Source organism: Sylvia atricapilla, chromosome 1 (genome assembly GCF_009819655.1).
Source record: "Sylvia atricapilla isolate bSylAtr1 chromosome 1, bSylAtr1.pri, whole genome shotgun sequence".
In the NCBI taxonomy this organism is placed as follows: Eukaryota; Metazoa; Chordata; class Aves; order Passeriformes; family Sylviidae; genus Sylvia; species Sylvia atricapilla.
The window spans coordinates 143,983,100-144,006,225 of NC_089140.1; the positions used below are offsets into that span (position 1 = coordinate 143,983,100).

Genomic DNA, 23,126 nt, shown 5'->3' on the forward strand with positions numbered 1-23,126 from the left:
AAGAGGAAGGGTTCTGGGGAAGAGAGTAGGATCCTTTTGGCTCTGTAAATTTGGAAGGGAAAGGAAAAAGAGAAGACACTCTTCATCTCAGTTCATGTAACAATTATGTATTCATATATGATTCCAGGTCAGAAAGACTGCTGCAATAAACCTTTGAAATATTGAAGTGTGAGATGTTTAGCAGCTACAACTTCTGCTTGTCTTTCCTTGGGCAAGGTAACTGTCTTCTCCTTAAAATCTGTTTGCAATGTGGGAGCACAAGTGGCAAAGCTTAATGAGCTCTGTCAATTCCTTATCTGAATACTCCTGAAGGTCCATAAAATCATGATCTTCCAAACGCAAAACAAGAAAACTGAGTTGTTTGGGTTGGTTGGTAGGTTTTTCAAAGGCATTCTGTAGGAAAAAGCACCTAGGAAAGAAGCATTTCCCTAATGAAAAGAAACAGGAAAGAAGTAGAGCTAAAAACCACTTTAAAATGAAAGTTACAAGTTTAAAAATATAAGTGATTGATAGGAAAAGCTAAAGAGTTAATAGAGAGGGTTAATAAAGAGCAACAACTTCCAGGACTACAAACAATAAGAACAAATACTTTTTCTGGGAAAAGAAAAGCTAAGATCAAGTATAAGTCATTTACTGGATTCAGATGTAAAGTCGTGCAGTAAGTATATAGAAAATCAAAAAATGTAAAGAAAAAATTATCTGCAGATATTTCTGTTCTATATTTGAAAGATACAAAACAAAAAAGTCTAAGCCCAAGTGATGCTGGGGATTAAAAAAAAAATAATATCCATATCAAAAGAAGATATGAAGCAGAATTTGATACCAGATTTCTTCAAATAAACAAATCAAGAAAATAGTTTACACAGGCATCCAGAAGGGCTGAGGCAAGAATTACCCAGATCTGCTGTGGTTAGCTGATAATTGATCCTGGAAAATAAAGCAGTGCTGTATCTTCAGACAATTTTTTTGATTCGTGTGTAAGAGAGAAAAGGGAGAAACCAGAGACCATCAGTCAGTCTGATGTTTCTTATGGGCCAGACAGAGGGGCAGTAAGTTCAGGACTCTGCCCATGAAGAGTTAGACCTTAAGAAGGTAATTGATGCCAGGCAAAATGGTTTTAATGGAATGTACATCTAGTTAAACAAGTCTGTTATCTCTTTTTGATAAGATTATAGGTTTGGATGATTAAGACAGCTGTGCTGAGGAGGTACCTTTGGATTTCTCCAAGGCACTTCGCTTAATATTGCCTGACACACTGATTAAAATCTTGCGTTAAAGGGGATCAACAGGGCAAAAAAAGATGGATGAAAATGTGTCTCACTGACATGGAGTTATGAACTAGCTGGTGCTGGATGAGGCCATTAGTAGAGGACTTGTCTGGTCACCAGCTCTTGGTCAGATAACATATGATGCTTTCACTTCTGATATAGCAGATGATATATATTTGGTTTTTAACATGTTCTGAGAGAAATTATTAGAAAGATGTGTTTCTTTAGTTTTCATCAAGAAAATTAAGGTTCATGATGCCTAATCAAGGTGCAAGGACAAGAAAGAAAGAAAACAAATATCTCTGCAGGAGATATATAAAGATATGTTTGCAGGAGAGTCATCCTTTCTTTGGACAGAGAACTAGATTGCTCATGAACTAAGTATTTCATCCAACTGAGCTGATATCCTTCCAAACACATATGGAAATAAAGGAAGTCCAAAAGATGCCCAGGCCCAAACACTAATTGGGAAATATGAAATAAGCCTTTCTTTAGAAGATTCAAAGAACACAATCTATTCAGGTTGTTTATGACAAAGTGGGAATGAGAGATCTGGTCCTACCTGTGTCCCTGCAGAATGCTGAGAACCAACATCATATACAATGGCATGTTAGGTAAAACTGATCCCTACCTGAAAAAAAGGTGAATCAAGAGGCCTCTTAGGGTCTCTCCCAGCCTTCTATTCTCTTATACTGTGACATGATGTGTTTTAAGTTAGAAAAGAATGGCAGTTTCCTGGTTGTGAAATTAATTAGATATTTGAGCAGCTACCAGTAATGGTGCTGAACTCTCCCTCACTTGAAATCCTTACAAGGAGATTTGTTATCCTTATTAAACACAAGCTTAGTCTAGATTTTGGGGAAGATTGCAGTGGCCTGTGCCACTCTGCAGGATCCATCTGTTAATCCACAGAATGGGAATATTTCTGTCAGCATATTTCTGCACTTCCATGCATACTCTCTGATCCTTTAAGCAGTACCTGAGCATCTCACTGTCTTCTATTATTTTTATATTTGTGTATATATATATATATATATTATATACATATATATGTGCACTCACATATAAAATGACACTCCTGGGGTTAAATTTCTTCATGGTGCTTCTTTAATATACAACACTAGCTTCATAAAGTTGCCTCTGAAACTATAAATCTAGACTTATCTGGGGGCTGAGTTACTTAAAAAAGCCTGAGGGGTGGGAAAAAGCTTTCAGCTTTATCTTCAGGCAGCTCTGTAATTCTCCTGAAATCTCCTGGGACACATCTTGACTACTTTGTCATCCTTCGTGCTTGGTTTGAGTCTTCTCATAAGGAAGCATTTCAGTTTTCTTCTTGTGTCAGGAAAATTTCAGCACAGCTGGATGATATGAAGCATTTTGGACCTTTACTAAGAGAAATTATGTTGGAATTGAGTCTTCTCACTTAAGAGAGAGGTGAAGAGACGTTTGGTTTTGGGTGCAGATGTAAGGCTCAGTGCTCTGCACTGCTCCTGCCTCTGGATGAGCTACAGGGGAGCACCCAGAGGTCCTGGTTTCCCCTTTCTTGCACCCATTTCTGAAACAACGGCTTATCTCTGATGCATGAAGAAATTCCAGTCATCCTAGGTAAATTTCCAAGAAACAAATTGTCTTCGAAAAAACTGACATGCCTTTGCTTCTGAGCTGTCATGTAATTATTATAATGCAATCTTTTCTCATACTTTACTATACTCTTTCATGTTTGTAAAGAGGTTTGGAAGTAAAGTACACACTGTTATTACTTTGCAGAAGCCAATGATTAGCAATATTACCACAGTCTAGATTTTCCAACAAATAATTGTCTAGTTTTGACTTGTTTGAAAGTAACACATTCCTAAATTATCATGAATTTTCCATCAAAGACTTCCCTTCTTTTGCCTTCTTTTTTCAAGTGATATCCCAAGCAGTATCATCCTGTAATAATTTAGCAATATGGCAAGGCTAGGCTGTAGCACTAAGAAAAACACATAGAAGTTTTGGAAAATGTCAAAAATAGTGATGTCGAGAATACAATAATCAAAGTCCACTCTCTCTGAAATCACTGTCTTTCAAGACTTACTCACAGGGGCTCCTGAAACTGAAAATTACTGGGGGTACCAACAAAGATTTAGTGGACCAGAAGGTTATGAGGGACAATTTTCCTTTCATTGAACCTCCACTTGGCTCTTCTGGCTCAGGGAGAAAAGCTGGGACTGTTATATTATTATCATTAGTACTAGTACTTTGTCTTTTTTGGCTTAGTATTAACATTTTTTCCCTTAACCAAACAGGGCTTCTCAGTTGGTACAGTTCTTGTTTTTAAAACGAATGGGTGCTGTCAAATCAGTGTGTATACTTATTTGATTTTCTAAATTCATTACTACGTCTTTAAAAGCACCTTCTCATATATTACTCCTGAAGTAATTATTAGAAATATTAGGATTCATGGTGTCTTGTCTCCTGCTGATAATGTTTCTATTATGAGCATTTTAGAGAAAAGCTGATGGCTTTTAGTCTGCTCTATACTACAAAACCTAATTCCTCCTGATTTCAATGGGAGCAGAGTAGCATGTGTTGATTCCTACTGATTTCAGTGGGATGTTAGGAGATGGCTAAATAGGAATTAGAAACCTAAATACTTTGTTGTAGCAGGGATTTAGGGAGTAATAAGATGGATTTCTGTAATAAGCTGGGAGCTCATCAGCAGGAAGTTACTAAGGAGAGGAAAGAAATGTAATAGTCAGATAAAAGCTGAACACAAGCCATAGAAATGGTGCAGGTGGGAAGAAGGCAAAGGCACCCCTGGAGTGTCTCAAGGGAAGTGTCTCCAGCAGGAATGTGTTAAATTGTGCTGCAATACTGCACTGTTCTCATCCCTTTGAAAAGCAAGATGAGTTTATACTGCAGCAGTCACAGAGAGTGGTCATGGTGGTGACTTGGGAGAGTTCATCACCTGGAAGGAGTCTGGCCAACCTGGAAGCTTGTCTCATCTTGCAGAAGGACAAGTGAGGAGAGGTGTGGCCGTCAGCTGCACACACACCAGCAGCTGAACACCTGGGGAAGATCAGAATCAGTCAATTTGAGGAATACAGCTGTAAGAAAAATGATGTACTAACTGCTTACAGATAAATGTCTGAAAGTTAGAAAAGTGCTCCTAAATGTTGCAGCAGTTGTTGGGATTCTAGAAGAACCTCCAGTAGCGGGAATAAGGACAAAATTGTTTCATTGTGGGTGGTTTTTTTTTTTTTTTTGGGGGGAGGGGGTTTGTTTGTCTTGGTTTTTTGTTTGTTTGTTTGGTTTGCTTGGTTTTTGTTTTGTTCTGATTGGTAGTTTTTTTGAAACTCATCAGCTTATAGATGGAACTCGATGATATGTGACAGCCAGGGATGAGGCTTGTCCCAGGAGATCCTTCTACTATCCTATTCCTAGGGATTATTAAGGATTGTTTAAACACAGGATTGTCCTCTGGCTCAAGCAGGCAAGGGTCTCCAGTGGAGACTAATTCCTGTCAACATTTTGTATGTGACAAGAAAAGCCTGGATCACAACAAAGCCTGCCACTGTCTCCAGTGTGGGGAGTCCAGGGAGCTCTCCCATTTTTCTGGGGTGAAGAGCCACCCTTGAAGATGACTGAGGAAAACTCAGGAGTGTAAATAATGGCCTGTGCCATTTCTTAAAGTCTCAACAAAGATCCTGCTGCAAGAAGTAGGACAAAAGAACAAAGAACGAGTATGAAGCCAGTTCTTTTGCAAGAGAAGGGAAAAAAAAGACCTCTGTCCTGCATGTGCCCTTGGGACTATTTATCTTGTGAAAACCTGGTGTTTTCTCTGAGTAATTATTTATTACTGTTTTCTCCTGAAATAAGCAGTACTGAATCTGGAGCCCAAGGTGAAATAAAACTTTTTTTGTGAATTGAAACAGTCTAATGGCCATTATTCTGACCTGCTGGCTTTTGTTCTGTCATCCTGAGAACATGTCACAAAGTGGCCAAGTCAACCCTGGCTCCCGGGCTAGCTTGCTCAGCTTGAGAGACCTGAGTGTACCCAGAGGGTGTCTGCTTCTATCTTAGCAAGCTGAATATAGCTTGTGAAATCTCATCATTTCCACTGAGCCTTACAGTGCTTAGACTTGAGCAACTTCAGTGCCTGTCAAATGAGGCTTTAGGCAGATTTGTGATGACCTTGAGAGATGGACGGTACTGGAGCAGCGCTGAATGAACAGCATTTTCAACTTCATCTTTCACCTTGCAGAGTGCTGCTCTGCTATGATCTCTTATCTGGAGAGAGGGAAACTGAGGCACAGTGTCAGCTTACAAGAGCCTCCTTTTATTAGAAATAAAGCACCACTGTGAAGGTATTGTGCTACTTGTTTACTTGAACATGTACCCACTCCTCTTGGTAATTCTTCTCATCCTGAGAAGCAGCTCAGGCTGTTCAGCATCCAGAAGCTAAAATTCGTTTTTAGAAATAACAGCAAACTAAATTTTGTGGTATTTATTGCAGGGAAGATATTTACAGAAGGTGTTTATGGTTGATCATATGATCCAAGTATCCACTAGCAGCAATGTGCTTGGCTACTTGAACTATATTTAGAGAAAATGAAAATCCTATTTTAGTCTAGCATTATTTCTCAAGTCACACCCAGGGGGTCCTTAGGCAAAATGGGCTTGTTGTGCAGGAGTCTGTACATATGTAATGTGGGAGTCAGGAGTCTGCCTCAAAGGCTCCCATGATCAAAGCTATAAAACTGTGAAAGTGGGACAGAGAGGCTGGTAATTAGCTTATTTTGAGATCTGTGCTTAGGTGTTGTAGAAATTCCCTAGTGTCTGTGCAGATCCTAGGAAATGAGTCCTAATCCAACTCACTTATCACTCCCTCAGTTTCTGATGCCAAACTAGCTGCTACAGCTGAAATCAGGCATCTACTGCAGCTGTATGTGACTCTGAATGGGGCTGTAATTGGAGAGAAATGAAACAGCATTCATCTCACCCTGCATTAGACACCTACAGAGTAAAGTCCTGCCCCACTTACTCAGTGAAGAGACACAGCATCTTAAAGGTGTATCCTGACAAGGTAGATGCCTAAAGCAAACCAGACAAAATTCTCCCTGAAAGTGCCTATTTCTCTGTTCCCTCTGGAGAGTGTCTAGTTGGCACCCATGTGTCAACACACCCTGGTTTTGGCTGCAATAGAGTTAATTTTCTTCTTAGTAGCTGATACAGTGCTTTATTTTTAATTTAGTACAATAATAACTGCTATCACATTCCAGCTGGGGTGGAATAGGGCTTACCCTGAGTCAAGAACTTTTCAGTGTCGTGTGTCCTGCCCCATGCAGGTGCACAGGAATCAGGAGGGAGCATGGGCAGGACAGGTGACCTAAACTGGCCAAAGGGATATTCCACATTGCAGAACATCTTAATCTATATATAAACAGTCCCAAAAACCTCCTAAAACAAGGACTGTGCTCTTACAATGGAGTTAAAAACCACCGGATGGCTGGAAACATAATCTGTGGCCTGTGCATCACCTTGAACACTATACTGGGCCTTGAAAAGAAAATTTTAGGGAGCTATGGCATCCCAGAAATAATTGACTCAGAGATTGATTTTCATTTCTGAAACAATCTCATAGACACTTGGCACTGAGGGGGTCACGTCCCACTTCATTCCCCAGCCTCTGGGAAGATTGAATGATGGAAACGATTGGTAAAGACTACACTGAGAGCAGTGGGTAGTGGGACCTTCAAACATTAAAGATACACATTTAGCAAAAGCCACCTGGCTGGACAACACCAGAGGATCTGCCAATTTGGCTGTCCCTGCCCAATCAAAACTTTTATGCTCTGTAGAAGAGGATTGAGTTTCTGCAGTGCCCACCAAAAATATTTAGGGGTTAAACCATGACCTTCTTTTCTCCAGGTGAACTGTATGCTATCCCAGCACTGTATTCAGATTCATTTTTTTCCTTGATGGCAGACTCATTTTACCTTAATTCCTTATAACTGACAGATTTTTGTTACAAGGTGCTCATCCACTGTGAGCAGATAAATACAGCTCTAAAATGGGCTAGAGCTTCTGTGCATGCTAATGAAATCACAGAAATAAGACACTGAGAAGCAGGCTAGAAATACAGAACAAAAGGTAACACAATGTATGTCAGAAAAATGCTAGTTGCTCTATATAGTGTGTGGAAAATAGCATTCATTACTATGATGGAGAAAATATAATTTGTCATTTTGATATTATCAGCAAATAAAGTAATACATAATTGCAGTTAAAGACCGAAGAGATAAATGAAGCCCTTTTTGCCCTTAAAGGCTTTGCTGTAACTGCACTGGGCATATTGCATCAAGTCCCAACTACTGGAAATTAGAATGCATTCAGGAGAGCAATAAAAATGATTAGGGGCCTGAAATTACTGACCTAGGAAGAAAGGATGAAGTATATTATAGCACACCCTTGGAAAGATGAAATGATGAGCCAATTGCCCCACAAAAGGCTCCACATGTGATTTTCCACACCACACAGAACTTCAAAGGGTCACAGTGTAAGTGAATACCAATTCTGATATTTTAGTTAGCAATGCAAAATTCCAATTAAACCAGAAACATGAGCTATATTCCTTGATTAATCTTCAAACCCTGAAATATTGTTTTTATAACTACAAACCAAAAGGCTGGAAAATCCCTTTGAATTTTTTCCTTCACAAATTTCTTTTCTGAGTGCTTGGTGCCTTTCTCTTAGGACAGAAAGCCAGATCAGGTTGGTGAAACACAATGCCTTTAGAATCCTTATGCAATACTGGAAAATGTTTCGTCTTTCTTCAAGGGCCCTTGGGCAAACTTCCTGTATATGTCAATAGAAATTCAGTGAATAGATTGAAGTGAAAATATTGTCCTGAGCAAAGAAATTTTTTCACAACTCTGAATTTGTCACTGCTCTATTTTGAGTTTTAATTGCCACCTAGAGCATTTGGATGACATCAAAAGTCAAAGAATTCATCTGCAAATATTTCACCAATGCCAGTGGCAAGAGTCTCTAAAAATATACAGTAGAGGACAAAAGGCTCAAAGTGAACATCAAAATTATGTCTGAAAATGTTGACAATCCAGTGAATTAACTTACTGATTGGTGGTATTGTCCTGAGCTTTGCCCAGCTGGAATCAAACTGGAGGTATTGTCCCAGTGCACAGGTCCCAGTGCTCCCCAACAGGAGGTAGGAGGTGCACTGATAACCAGACTGCTCTTCTCGAGGGGGAGCAGAGTGGAGCCAAGAACTTGAAGCTGACTATGAATTCTTTGAAGCAGGAATTATTATTCACAAGAGCTTGCTGTTATAAATAAACTGAACCACATCAAAGCTGAGGAGTTATGTAAGCATCCAAATATTGTCTTTCCAGAACTTGCAGGATCTGGACTGGGCAGACCTGAGCCAAAGTTACAAATGCAAACTTAGGCTGCCCTTAATGATCACATCATCTTTAATGATGATGCAGGAAAAAAAAAAATTAGGAGCGCTTTAGTGGCGTGGTAAATTCCAACTTTAATGTAAATCAAATTCAGATGAACTGTTTTGCATGTACTTGTGTCACTGAGGAGTTTCACAGGATTTAAGCAAGTCATTTTGCCGAGTAAGCATATGGCTAAGTGCTCTCTGAAATAGAGATCTTTTCCTGGAACATGATTGAAATCAGAAAAAGAAAATATTAAGACTGAAGAGCAACACAGATAAAATAATCCAATCTTCTCTCTACCAGATTCCATAAGACGTCATCAAATGGATCCTGCATTGCATGTATACTTCTGGGGAGACCTGGAACACAATTTTCTTCTTGATTTATAGATATGCTGTGACAGCACTCTGGCTTTGAATTAGTTATGCCAGTGATTAATGCTGTCAGAGCACTAAAAAGCACCGTATTTCATCACTCTGATTATTAAAAAAATAAACTGTTCCAAAACCTCAATGCATTTTAGGGACAAAAATGTAGGTTAAGAGGAATTGCTGGAACAGAGCCCATTAACTTACCTTTCCTTCCTTCCCTCCCTCCCTCCCTCCCACTTCTTCTCTGGTCACACCTTTTAAAATCGTTAACTCCTTAGACCTGGATCTGTCCCTTTTGCCTTGGATCTAGATCACCCAATTTGCTCAGGCCATTATAGCAGTCATAATTGATATCCAAGTGTAAGGCTAACAGTCATAGCTTTAAACTGGAAAAGCACCCTAGAGGAAAAATAATATAAAAAAAAATTAATTAATGGTATAGGCTGAGCTCCCATTTACCAGCTACCAAACATTTGACATCTTTACTCTAAATGTGGTCTGCACTGGACTTGTTCTCCATGTCTGCTGTGTGGAAAGAATGGCCTGCTAGGCTTCTTCCAGGTACCTAAAATTCAATATTGTAGCACAACTTCAAAATGTCAATTCAGTTCAAAGATGCTAAATGTCAAGTCAGTTCAAGGGTGCTAAAATGTGCATGCTTAGGTACCCTTACATTTTCACAGCCTGGCAGCCAGATATCTTTTCCCTGTGAACACAGATAAAAGAGAGGGAACCCTTAAGGAGGCAGATGAGGGATAATTCTCTACCAGATGATTCATTCATTTTCCAGGGGTAACAAACTTGCTGGTAGTATCAGCAGATTAGGTCTCTTCTGTAGTGTCCAGCATCAAGTGGTCAAAAACCAGCCTGTCACTGAAGTCCAGCATCTTTAAGGTGACATCTGCCATGCAGTACCAACAAACACAGTGAATAACAACTCATTCCCATACAGGGAAATAACAGGGTCCTTGTATGAATGGCTCCCCTGAGCTGGCTGCTCTGCACTGTGTGAGCTCAGTGGAGCTGCTCAGAGAACCTGCTCCTTCTCCCTTTGGAGGAGGACGTGGTGACAGCCTGGCACCTGTGAGGTTGGTGGGGGTGTTGCTAGGATACCCTCCAAGGCTTCAGGACTGGGTGAAACAATGACCCAATTCTATCAGCTGTGTCTTTGTCGGTGATCTTCTGAAAGAGACTGGCCTAGACAGGTGTGCTGGGTACCTGAGGGCCACTGCCAGCATCAAGTCTGATTGAAAAGTGACCTTCACTGCTGCACCATCGGAGTGAGCTGAGAATGGCCTGGGTGACTCATGTGCTGGCGTTTTGGGAAAGCACAACAACCAATTTTTAAGATGATAGAGTGACTCATTCTCAGATTCTCTCACCCTCCATGTGTGCCCAGACATTCAAATAATTTTAAAACACCAGTATGGTTTTCCTAGATTATTTTTTTTATCTTCCCATGCAGAATAAATCTTTAAAATGAGTGTGATAAAATATGACTGCATTTACAGAAATGTTATTTTATTTAATAGTATGTTCCAACTCTGTACCTTTCCTGCCCTGCTCTTTCTTTTTACTTCAGTTTCTCACTGGATTTCTTCTTTGATTCTTTCCCTGTTCCTCTTTAAATCTTTCCCAAAGTAAAAATTCAACACAAAAGGTCCAAGTTCTAATCCAGCAGTTAAAATCACCAAGCTGACAAGAAAATGTTCTGTGAATACATTTGAAATATAAAGAAGGAAAAGAGACTGCGTTGCACCCCAACGTCAACGGGAAGAACAAAAAAATGGGAGAAGACTGCAGAGAAGACTGAAAATAATTGTCATCTTTGCTTCACTCTTCTCCCCCAAAAATATTACTTATACCTAGATACATGACAAAATTAATTTTAACAAGGGGATTGAAATGCAAATGAGGTCAGGAAGGGAAGCAAAAGTCAGTGATTATTTATATAAATTAAAGTAGATGCTGTCAGCTCAGCAGGACCTGATAGAATAGAGCGGATTTAAGGAATTTCCAAGACAGCTCTGAGATATCTGTGGTTATCTTTGAGAGCTCAGCAAGGGCACTCTGGTCCCTGGGGAGAAAAGGAAAGCACACATCGGATCAGGGACTTCAAGATCAGTTACTTTAACTTTGGTACCTAGGTTGACACAGGAAAAGATTACTAAATAATCAGTTCCTTCAGGTTTGAAGAATAATAAAATATTCCTAAAGTTTCTTCCTTCCACTTAAGGCTGAGTCATGGAAAGCAAGGAGTGCAGCCATGTCAATAGCGAATTGGGCCAAACTACTTTAATTTTCTTATTTTGAAAGAGAATTGGAAAATTATGTGGACACAAGAGATGAGCTCTGTTTAGTAAATAATAGATCCAGATTTAGTGATGCTATTGATGATCTTCCAGTTGACTTTAGCATGTACACTAGGAGAAGAGAGTTTAGGTGCCTGAGAGCCAAAGTTCACTGACACAGGAGTTCAGCAGGACAAATGATGGGTTGTGTCAGTCATTTCTCCTTGATTCCCACTTTGATTAAGAGGGTCCTAGATTATAGAGTGGGGACTAAATGAAGGCAATGGATGTAAATATGTTTTGAGGATCCACAGAGAAAGAGGAGATTTTTACAGTGACAGAGGGAGGTTCAGAGGGGCCGAGTCTGCTCTGCTGAGCTGGACATTATTTTGTGAGTGATTTTGATGGTGAAGAGGAAACATGCTCAGGACAGCTGAAGAGACCCCTGGATAGAATTGAACTGTGAAGTCTGAGTAGGAGATCAGCTTTGAATCTAGATTTGAATTGGAGAGAATGTCTGAAAGTGGTCAGATGAAATTCCATAAAAGTCAGCAGCCAAGTGCTGTACTTTGGAAAGATGGACAGAAACAAGCTGGTTAATGTTTGCTTTGGTACAACTGCCAAAAAGAGAATGGTGAATATTTGGGATCACAGACTGAAATTATGTTATAAAAGGGCATTGTTGCAAACGTTTTCTTCTGAGAGGTATTGCGCAAGGTTTTGGATGTAAGAGCAGAGAGCTGTAACTTTAAAAATAACCAGAATAATTTTAAAATAAATATATAGGCAAAAGGAAAATAATCCAAATTAAATAGTCAGGAAAAAAAATTTGAAGAGGCTGTCAAAAGAGTATTAATCTAGAGAAGAATAGATTAAATCATATTTAGCCTGCAAAATAGTGTGATGAGGCCAATGAAAATGTCATCATTTGTACTTGTAAGATAGGAAAATATAAGTTCACATTAATCAATTTAATCATCAAGGAAAATGTGAATTAGGAAAATATTTTAAAATATGCAAGATGCATAGCACAAACAGTATGCAGACTTGGTGGGATCTTCTTCACTGAATTTTTAAGAGGATTAGGACACAAATTTCAAAGATGATGTAAGTATAAATATTTCTCCTTTGGGCAAAAGGTCCTTCTGGTCTTCTACTTCCATGAGTGCCTGACCAAGTGATGAAATTAATTCATCCATCCATGCTGTCTGCATGCATTGTCTGGGTGTACTGATGTCCCCTGAAAAGGGATGGAATGACTGTGGTGTAACTCCGAGGAAGGAACTGACTCTGGCCCATAGGAATAAAAACTACAGAGCCCCATTTCTTGGGACTTCTTAAATATGGTTTTCATGGTGCAGCTGTTTCTGTCTTTGTAAACACCTCAGTGTAGCTGTTGGGTTGAGACTAAAAAAAAGTGGTTCTGGAAGAAGTTAAATTGAAAGTTTAAGAGAACAGCAAAATCTTACAAATCCAAGTAATATTTTGCATAAACCTTGATAGAATGAAAGGAATGGAATAGAGCAGTACAGAAGTGAGGGTTAAAACATTTGGCTTGTAACCAAGAGCTGGCAATTAGGAAAGATTGAAAGGAGCCACATGTGATGTCAGTGTTTCTCCATGATAGTCACTAAGAAGTTAGTAATTTTTCTCTAATGGTATAAAGTGCACCTACCCTTTCCTCAGAGATGCAGTGTGCCCTTGGTACACAGCATTGCCCTGCACCTAAACTGTGAGTCCTTGATCTTCTCCTCATCTTTACTATCTGGAGATTATTTTAGAGAAAGACCAAAGTCCATTAGAAAATAAATTTCAAATATCTGTCTATGCGGAAACCAAACCAAAAATTTGATAACCATTTCTTGAGTTCAGTAATACAGGCAAAACAGCTTTAGTGGTCACACTCTTAGAAGAGACAAGAACCCATTTAAACACCATCATTCACCTTTACTGATATCATCTTAGGTCTTGAGGGGAAAAGTCAGAAGGAGTTATATAGAGATATGAAGGTCTCAAGCAATTTGTCACATTACAATCTAGATCAGAATTTAGATTTTCTGACTCTGAGGTCTAGCTCTGGGTTTCAATTTTCATCTGTTGTGAAATTGAACACATCTAGATTTTTATAATGACTTTCTATTCCAGCACAGCATAAATGAAAATCCATCATGACTGGGCACTATTGATCTAAACTTGTTAAAATGTTATTTCTATTTCATGAACTCTGAAGACACCCTTGTAAGGCTTCTATTTCAAGGAAATTTTTGAAAGCAATTTTTAATCCACTCTCTTCCATTCTTGCATATTTTTCCCTTTCTCTAACTATTGCTAATGCTGGCAAAATACGCAAGGCTTGACCCAGAAACAAATTTATACAAAACCAAGTTTTGTACACTCTCCCTTTGTACCTAAGGGGACAGTAGTCAAAATCACATAACTTTTGTTACCATTATGCAGATTAATTAATTCATGTTCACAAAGAACTGAAAATTTTGGCTAGTGGTGCCTAAGTCCTGTTAATAGTGTAAAGAATTTTCTTCCTGGCTTGTTTCAATAGACAACAGTGTCAGAAAGGAAACCTAGTGATATTAGTGGCCAGCTCACTGGTATTCTGAGATAGATGATTATTACTGGAGAGGACAGAAAGTTAGATGAAGTTTTGCTAAACACTTTCATTCTTTTGTCATAGTTGAGACATGGCTGGCAGCCATAACAAAGATCTGAGAGGGAGTGGCACATTTAGGTGGCCTGTGGTGGCCAATGTCTCACACAGGGAGTGTTTGGGTTAGAACTGTTTATCTTCACCTACCATTTTGAAGTGTGGTGGAGTAATTCAGTTTCCTTATCATAATAATTTTTTCCTATCAGCAAACACTGTGCAAAGGGTCATGCAATATGTTCATTAGTCCCAGAAGACTGGAATTTTGTTGAATTATGGATTAAAGGAGAAACGATGTCTCAACATGATGCCTTCCTTAGGTGGGAGAGAATGAAGAAGCAGCTGAGTTGTTCCTAATGTCTCTGTTTACTTAAGGAGATTCCTGTATCTTTCTCTAACCATAGATAATTTTGATGGGTAATGCAGTCTAAGTCTACTTAGAGCTGTATTTTCCAGCAGTGGTCAGCCTCAAAGACCACCCAGTCAGAAAACTCTTTTCCACCCAGTGGTAGAAAAGATATCTCCTTGGCCTCTCAGTAATGCAGCTCTGATTCCAGCAGCTTTGATAGAAATAAAGCCCCCAAAGCTTCAGTGTTTAACATAGCTGAGGAAAACCATAGATGCTTTATATATAGGCATAACTCATTTATCATACCTCACAATTATCTTATCTCCAAGTGCACCAGATGTTATGCACTGTACCATGGACTTGGACAGTATGCTGGGTTATGTGATGCTTGGTGTGGGCCTCCTTCTTAGTGGTGTGTGTTCTGCCAGCCTCTATGGTCCTCTTCAGCCAGGGGCTTTGACCCTTCTCACTGTGGTTGTGAGATGTCACAATGTCTCTGTTTTATTTATTCCATCTGAGAAAAAATAGAGTACTTGCATACAGCTGGTCAGAAATCACCCATGAAGCAGGCATAAGAAAATGACAAAGCACAAAGGCTGTCAGCTTTGACTTCTCTTATTCACTCCCCATTTCAGTGTGTTGAGCTGCAAATTGGTGTTATAGGTTGTTCTTATAAATAACCATGCAAATCACACTTCCTTTATGTGTCCACACATACAAGAGTCCTTACTGTTGTTTCAAAAGCACATTGCATACTCAGTTAAATTACAGGTATTCTGTTAGGCCCTAAATTGTGATTTTAATCCTGTCTATGCTGGACATCTCACAGTTTAGCATTATGCATAAGATCTGTGTAACCCACTCCTTTGTTAAGGAATCCCCATGATAAATGTTTGCCCATTGTCAGGGCTCATGCTCTTTGCCAAGGTTTTCACAGCCAGGACTTCTCTAAGTAGAGTTTTCCATTTTTATGGCACATCAGCAGCTGTGACACAGGCTTGTGCCCCTGTCCCACACTGGTGAAATCATGCATTCTTCATGGTCACTGGGAGAGATGGATGTGGAAAGTCTGATGAGGAGAGTTCTGGGACATCCTAGCTGTGATGCTACCTGTGTCCTACCTGTGGGGTAATGTGAGCCAGGAGCCAGTTGTGAGCCTTGTGTTCAGCATGTGAAGTTCTGCCGGTTTGATTTAAATGTCTGTGCCTTGGTAGTAGCAAACAATATTTGCACGTGGTCTAAGCAAACTGATGAAGCTCAGCCCTGCTCTGACATTATCAGCTGGTCTGAAAGATGATTTAGTCTCTTCCCCAAACTTTATGTCCCCCTATATACTTATATATGAACAACTCCTCTCCTATTTGTAAACCCAAGTGCTGCAGTGCTGAAGGGCCTCACAGACAATTCTGGCTTATATTTTCCTTGGATGTAAGTGTGGTCTCCCTCATGTAGTGCCTCCAGGAAGCTCTTTCATGTGCAATATGAAACACAAAGAAAGATCATATTGCCATTACTATTTATCATCAAGATATAGACTTTAAAAAGGCTTTAAAAGATCAGTTTTAAACTGACCCAGCAATTATTATATTGCTGTAAACCAGCAATGGGAAACAAGGGTCAGAAAGGAAGGAAAACATTAGGAAAAATAATAAAATAAGTCAGTATTGCTTTATATAAAGAAAAATGGACTCAGGCTTGTCAGTGTGCCATTTATTAAACATTGTCTTACATTTGCTTTGCTATTTACTTCAAATGCCAGAGAACCTCTGAATTGGCAACAGTGAATGGAAGTTTTCTGGCATGCAGCACTGCTGAGTTCAAAAGGAATAAATGTGATCAGACCCAGTCAAAAAACTCCCTATTTCATTGTATGCTGTCTCTCTTGTGTGTTTATTTAACTTCTTTCTAGTTGCACAAAGCAGAAATTATGAGATGAGAGGTTATCTGGTAGCCTTCTTGAAAAAAGTGGCTCTTTTGACTCATCTCAGCAACAATATTGTCTTCAAAAGAGGTCCTTGGCTTAATACAATCCTCCAAGGTAGGCCAAGGTCATAGCAATGTTTAAATATTGTGCAGTGAATTGTCTCCAAGCTTGAAAGCACTTTGAAAAATAAAGATTCTTAAAATTACTTAACCTGTTTTCAGATGGGGGACAATGAAGAAAAGGTGAAATAGGTTTCTTTAATAAACAGAGACAGAGTCAGGAATAAAATTTATTAGCATTTTAATGTAAGGATTTTTAAACAACATTAGACCATAAGTCTTCTGAAAGGGTTATTAAAATTTAATTTCAATAGAGTTATGAAGTTTTACAGTAGCTGAAGAGTGCAGAACATCTGCAGAAGCATCGCCTTGACCTTTGCACTTGGGAAGAGCTGGTTAAATGAGATTTTTTGTGCTCATGTATGTTGAGTCATAGCAGGCTTGTTAAAGCTCACCTGAAGCTTTAACAAGCTGAATCTCAGCAAACTAATTAAGAGATATTCTGGAGTAGCTTGGCCAAGATGTGATAGGTATGGCTGCCCTCAGGCAGAACAGGCAGTCATAAAGCTCTTGGCTGCTGCTAGGAAAGCAAACAAGATGTTCTGTGTGTGGTTTATTTGGGAAGGCAATGCTGTTAGAATAGCAGGCCATGTCCAAGAGAGTCATCTGGAAATGTGTGGGTATCATCCAATTACACCCTAAATGCATGAGCTCATAATGTGTTGATGGGAAAGGACTGAAGACCGAGACTGAAAAAACTGAGGTTTTTTCCCTTTTTTATGGGATCAGCATCTGGGCAGTGTAGGCTACAGAGAAATGAGAACTTTTGTGTAAAGGTAAGTACATTCCAGACAAGGAGCTAGTACTGAGAGCCTTCAGCTCTGGAAATAGTTAATTCTTTCTTGATGAGTTTTCTGAAATTTAAAGCATTATGACCCTGACTGTTTAAAACTATAATTAATTGGCAATTGATTGATAGCATCTTTCTTGTCTCACACCTCCAGCCAAGAAATTAGGGGTAATATTGAGTTACTGGCTTAAGGCTACTCCCTGTAAGCCTGTGGCACAGGGATGGAGTGTGAAAAGGACAAGCTTGGGTTGTCCTCATGCAGAGCCAGTAAGTTTTGGGCTCCAGGCTAAACAAGCATTTGCTGAAGGGAGCAGCAAGGGGTGTAAATGCCTGGAGCAGGCAGGATTGCGTGAGAGGAGGTCTGACTGTGATGGGGACTGACTGCCAGGGAAAAAGTCTTCCAGGGGCCTGCCCTGGTAAACCCTTTTCCACTTAATTTTTCCCATTCTTCTCAGTGGTGTGGCAAGGATACAGAGTACAATGTCTTGATGGCTGTTGGAGATGAAAAGAAACTCTTATTTCTGAATGTGTGTCCTGATAAAGCAGCAGGATAACTCCTGTCAACAGAGTTCAGGGACCAAGCTCCACCAATTTCTGTTTAAACTCTGCCACTGCTATGTCATCTGACACATATCCCAGGAGGAAAGGGGCTATGCAACAAGCCACAGACCTGCACAATATTCAAGGCTGAAGCGATGTAATCCAGCCACTGTGTCAGTCCATGTTACGTCTCATGAGTCTACCACAATAGGTTGACAAACCATATCAGAAGCTGGCAAATGTGGTTCAGTCCTTTTGGTCAGTCTTTCATAAAATAGACTGCATAAAATGCTAGCTATTTCTTAAAAGGGCCATTTTTAATATTTCAGAAGAATGTTTAGGTTTCAAGCAGTCACCTGATAATCCCTGTCCTCCATCAGCTGTCACCTTGATCTCTGACAGACAAATATTTTAAAATACTTAAACAGGCGTTAATTGGCTCTTCCAAGTTCTTTTGTCAGTTCAGGGAAACTTGAGCATCAGGACTTTGGCCAGCAATTGCTTGGGCATTTTACCTCAAGAACCTGCTGCAGGCCAAAGAGCTTAATTGCATGTGGTCTATGAAAACGTTAATGTTTGGACGTTCATTTTCCAATTTTGATAAATGGCTCCTTTTTCTTGAATGGGAACTGGAAGAACAAGCACCTGCAAACTTCTTTGCCTGGTGCATTATTTCTGCTTCTTGCAGGGATGACTTTAGTGAGGACAGGAGGGGGTTGAATGGCATCCTGTTCCTTTCTGTCAGTGGCAGCTGCACCATGGCCAGAGGCTGTTGCTGTGACTCTTAGTGTGGCCATACAGATTCCATCTCACCCATCCCAGGTCCCTTCAGCTTATCAGCCCCTGATTCTTTAACATCTCATGAGACTGTCTTGACAAAAGCAGAGACTGCAGCTGAGGGTTGAAATGATCCTTGACATCAATGAGAGGAAGAAATATTAGAAATCATGGTTGCCTTTCATCACAGGGGGAGGAAAAAAGCATTTCTTTCTGAGGACCCTCGGCTGGCCTCAGCCTGTTCTAACTATGAAGTCTGTATTTTTTTTTTTTAGTCCTTAGCAAATCAGAATGACTGTCACCATAGATGTTCTAAAAATATCCAGGCAGATCACTGGACTGCTCCAGGGAGGCAGTAAGGTCGCTGCAGGAGATGACAAACCAGGCTCAGATCACAGCAGATCTGGGGTCAGGGCTGCCAAGGATGCCTCTGTCATTGCTTGCAGAATGTTCACAATTTACAGGTGCCAATCCAAACTTTGGGAGAGTAACTTGTCCTTCAACTACATGAGAGGAGATACATGGAGTGAAAAAATTACCCAGTCTGTTGCTCTCATTTAGGCAATCTTTGATCTTGTGTTTATCTTCCAAAAAGATCACCTGAAATGAACGGTGACTTTTGGTCATTATGGCTTTGTGCTGTGTTTTTTTCCCTTTTCTCTGCCCTTGTTATTCTTCTTTTCCTTGCAATAAATTGGAAAAACAGGTTTGTCCTCAAATGAACTCTAATGTCAGCTTATAACTGTAGTTCTTGTCAGCTACATCTTTGCATTAATTCATAGCAGCTGGTAAATTGAGATACTTTTATAATTCCTAAATCTAGATACTATATATGAAACTGGTTTGTAATGACATTTTCATGTATTATTATCTCTGTTGGGAGAAGACTTGCTTTCCATATTGTCAGTTCTCGTTTTTAACAAAGATAGATTTATGCATGAAGAAAAACACTTGAAAATTATCATAAAACCTGTCAAGAGAGAAATGAAGACTTTTAGTTTTTGTATTTGCCCAGCAAATGTTTTGGTTTTTGTTTTGTGTGCAATGAGCAATGGGAAGGGTCCCCATTTAAGCATTTTAAGTGATGTGAAAAGTCATGGGCAGCCTGACCAATGTATTAAGTGGAGATGTTTCTCTGAGAGTTTCCAACATGAACAAAGTGTCTCAGCAGAATCAGGAGGAAGATGGTGCAATCCCAGTGATCCTCTATGTATTGTTTTGCTGCCTTGGTGGGCAGCAATGTTTGTGTTTGGGACCTTCAGCCCTGCTGAAAGAATTCCCTTGCAGTTCTGTGTGATGAGACATTTGCATTTACTAACCAGGCTGGTGTCTTGGGTTGCAATGCAAGGTGTAATCAAAAATATATATTCTATTACCATCTGTTGAAACCAGTTAGGGAGGTTTTTCCTTTAATCTCTTCCATGACCCATCCTCCCCTCAGCGGGATATCTTCTGTTTAAGGGCCATTGAGGCTCAGTGTACGACTGATTGAAATTACATCATCCCGTTGTGAGATGATCCACCCAGTGGGTGGAGCCAAAAATTCCTACCTAGATAAAACCTGAGATTCAGAACACCAGGACAGCCTATTTCCACTGGATTCCCAGAGGAAGACTGGACCCATCTCACCACCACTGGAGCCTTCTACAGGATCATCTCTGCTCCAGCAGAACCATATCTGTCACTCCAGGAGGACTTAACTGGACTGCTACCAGCACCCTGACCGAGGGTGTCAGGTCATATTCTGACTCTGTCAGTGTTTCCCTTTTCTGTTTGCTTGCTTTTTGTACTACTACATTTTTATTTTTGACATTTCTAGTAAAGAACTATTATTCCTATTCCCATATCTTTGTCTGAAAGCCCTTAATTGAAAAATTATAATAATTCAGAGGGCGGGGGTTTACATTCTCCATTCCAAGGGAGGCTCCAGCTTTTCCTGGAAGACACCTGTCTTTCCAAACTGGAACAGCTGGGAAGATGAGAACTGTAGGATTCAATTGATGGACTTTGGAGAGCTTGAAAGTTGTAAGACTCCCTCTAGAGTCAGTGGAGAAGAGCATGTCTGGGCAGGAATCATGGAAGAAAATTTTCCCTGTGATGCTTGGTCCCCCTTTCCTGATAATTGAAGAAAACGTAATGGATGAAGACATAGGAGCTGACTCTCACTTTTGTTATGTAGGTTGCAGGAATCTTTGTCTTCATGCTCTGAACCCAGCCTTCTGCTTGGGAAGACAAGTCTCCAGTGCTCTAAGGTTGTCAGGTCCTTAATCAATGTGCTGAACCTTCCTTGTCTCCACAAGTAGCTATACCTGCCCTCAACTATTTGCATAAGCAAAGTTCAGCAATCATACATTACTCAAAAAAAGCATCACATTCTGCACCATGGATTTAGGCTTGCTTTGCTTTATAGGGGTTACTTTGTAATGACTCTGTCTTGTCACTGTGCAACCCCAGCTTTCTTGTAGCATCTTCAGATACTGAAAAGGCACAGTAAGGTCTCCTGGAACTTTCTCTCTTACAGACTCAACACCAGCTTGCCACACAGGAAGTTTGTTGAGGGGAATTACAGTGCATATATATTTAGAAGAAGGGCACCTTGACAAATTTCACTCAAGTGATGAACTGCTTCTGATTGGGGACTGAGACATTGGTGCCACTGAAACTCTGCTGAAACCTGGTGTCAACAGCTAATGAATCAGGATGGTGATGAACAGGGATGTAAACATGAAAAGTTAAACTTGATCATGGTTTAAAACCGGGAGAGAAAACAGAGCTGTGCTTCACAAATGTAGAAGGACAAAAATGTGCAGAGAAACACTACTGTCTAATGTCCAGGATTGCAATAAATCAAGTGATGAAATGCACAGATACTGTGTCATTATTATGAAGTTCCAAGTGCTTTATATAATTTTAATAAATAGCTCAAAATTTGCTGTAAGCCAGAGAAGTAACATCAGCCTTTCAAAGTCCATATGGACTGGAGAGTTCAAACTGCTTCTTGTCTCTTTAAGGAGAAGAGAGAGATATTAGACATAGATTTTTGACTTTTCTTTTTAAAAGAAGTTATAGATGCTCCATTCCTGGAAGTGTTCAAGACCAGTTTGGATGGGACTCTGAACAATGTCTAATGGAAAATGTCCCTGTCCATGGAAGGGGTGTTTGAACTGGATGACTTTTGAGTCCCTTCCAACCCAAATAAGTCTATGATTATATGAATATAAAAAATCCCATTTTATTAAATGAGCAAAAACATTCCTACTTTGTGTCCAATACTCACTGCAGTTCTTAACATGAAAGCTCCTAATTTTGCCTCCAGGATGAACCCTTGGACTCATCAGCATGACCCTTCACTTTTTTATGCTCCCAGATTTTTTCCCCTGATCACTTGCTTCATTCTGCTTCTTACTGGAACAGTCATATAATAATAGAATTATAGAATGGTTTGGGTTGGAAGGGACCTTTATAGGTCATCTAGTCCAATCCCCTTGCCATGAGCAAGGGCATTTTAAAATAAGTGAAGTTGCTCAGAGCCTTGTCCAGCCTGGCACTGAATTTTTCTAGCGATGGGCACCTACCACCTCTCTGGCAACCTCACAGAAAAACCTAGTTTTTCACTACCCTCTTGTAAAAAACTTCTTCCTAGTATCCAATCTAAACATACTCTCTTTCAGTTACAAGCAATCACCCTTTATCATATCTTGACACACCCTTATAAAATTCCTCTCCAGCTTTCCGGTAGGTTGCTTTTGATGCTGAAAGGACACAATAAGAGCTCTCTGGAGATTTCTCTTCTGCAGACTGAATATCCCCAATTCTCTCAGCCTGTCCACACAGGAAGGGTGCCCCAGCCCCCTGATAGACTTTGTGGCCCTCCTTTTGACTCACTGGTATGAACAGCTTGTGATGAGAGTCACTCCAAAATCACTTCAGTGTACCTTTCTTCTGTTTCATAAAATTATATATTTAGGGTGGAACTGTTACTGCCTTATATTTTTATTTCTATAAGAAGCTTTGCTGTTCCTACCAGTGGCCTAAAAATAGAAAGCTGACAAAGTCCCTAAATTTCTTATCTGGGTCAATTGGTTTACTGAATTCACAGATTACCTGAAAACTGCTTGGGTTTTGAGTGGCTTGGACAGGTACCTCAGAAATCAGGATGTCAGTCTTTGGAAGACCCTTATTTCCCAGTAATCCATTATTCCGTTCTTCACATTTCAGCACACACAGCTGCAGGGATCCCTGGATACTGCTGGAGGATTTCTGGCTTTCCACATCTCTTCCAGATCACTTTTTTTTTTTTTTTTTTTTTTTTTTTTTTTTTTTTTTTTTTTTTTTTTTTTTTTTTTTTTTTTTTTTTTTCCAGAAGCTGTCAGACACTGCTTTCCTAGCCTCTTCTTATGTTCTTTGCCTCCTCTGAAAATGAGGTCAAGAGGCATCACAAATGCCACCCAACAAGCTCAGAAAGCCCAAAGTGCTCTTACACATTCCTACAATCACTCAGAAGACCAGTATAAGAAAACTAAAATGGAGCCCAAGAAGATCCTGGTGTTGCAAAAACTTGGTGCAAAGGCTTTGACATCAGCAAGAGAT

The 23,126-nt window shown here is 39.8% G+C and overlaps 1 long non-coding RNA gene across 1 annotated transcript in view; it reads right to left on the reverse strand.

The window, feature by feature from the left end:
• LOC136372964 (uncharacterized) overlaps positions 1–22,897 on the reverse strand; it is a 63,719-nt gene extending 40,822 nt beyond the window's left edge. Inside the window, exon 1 of the long non-coding RNA XR_010745560.1 lies at positions 22,825–22,897. This is a non-coding gene — a long non-coding RNA (uncharacterized lncRNA). The remainder of the gene's footprint in view (positions 1–22,824) is intronic.
• Between the last annotated feature and the right edge of the window lie 229 nt (positions 22,898–23,126).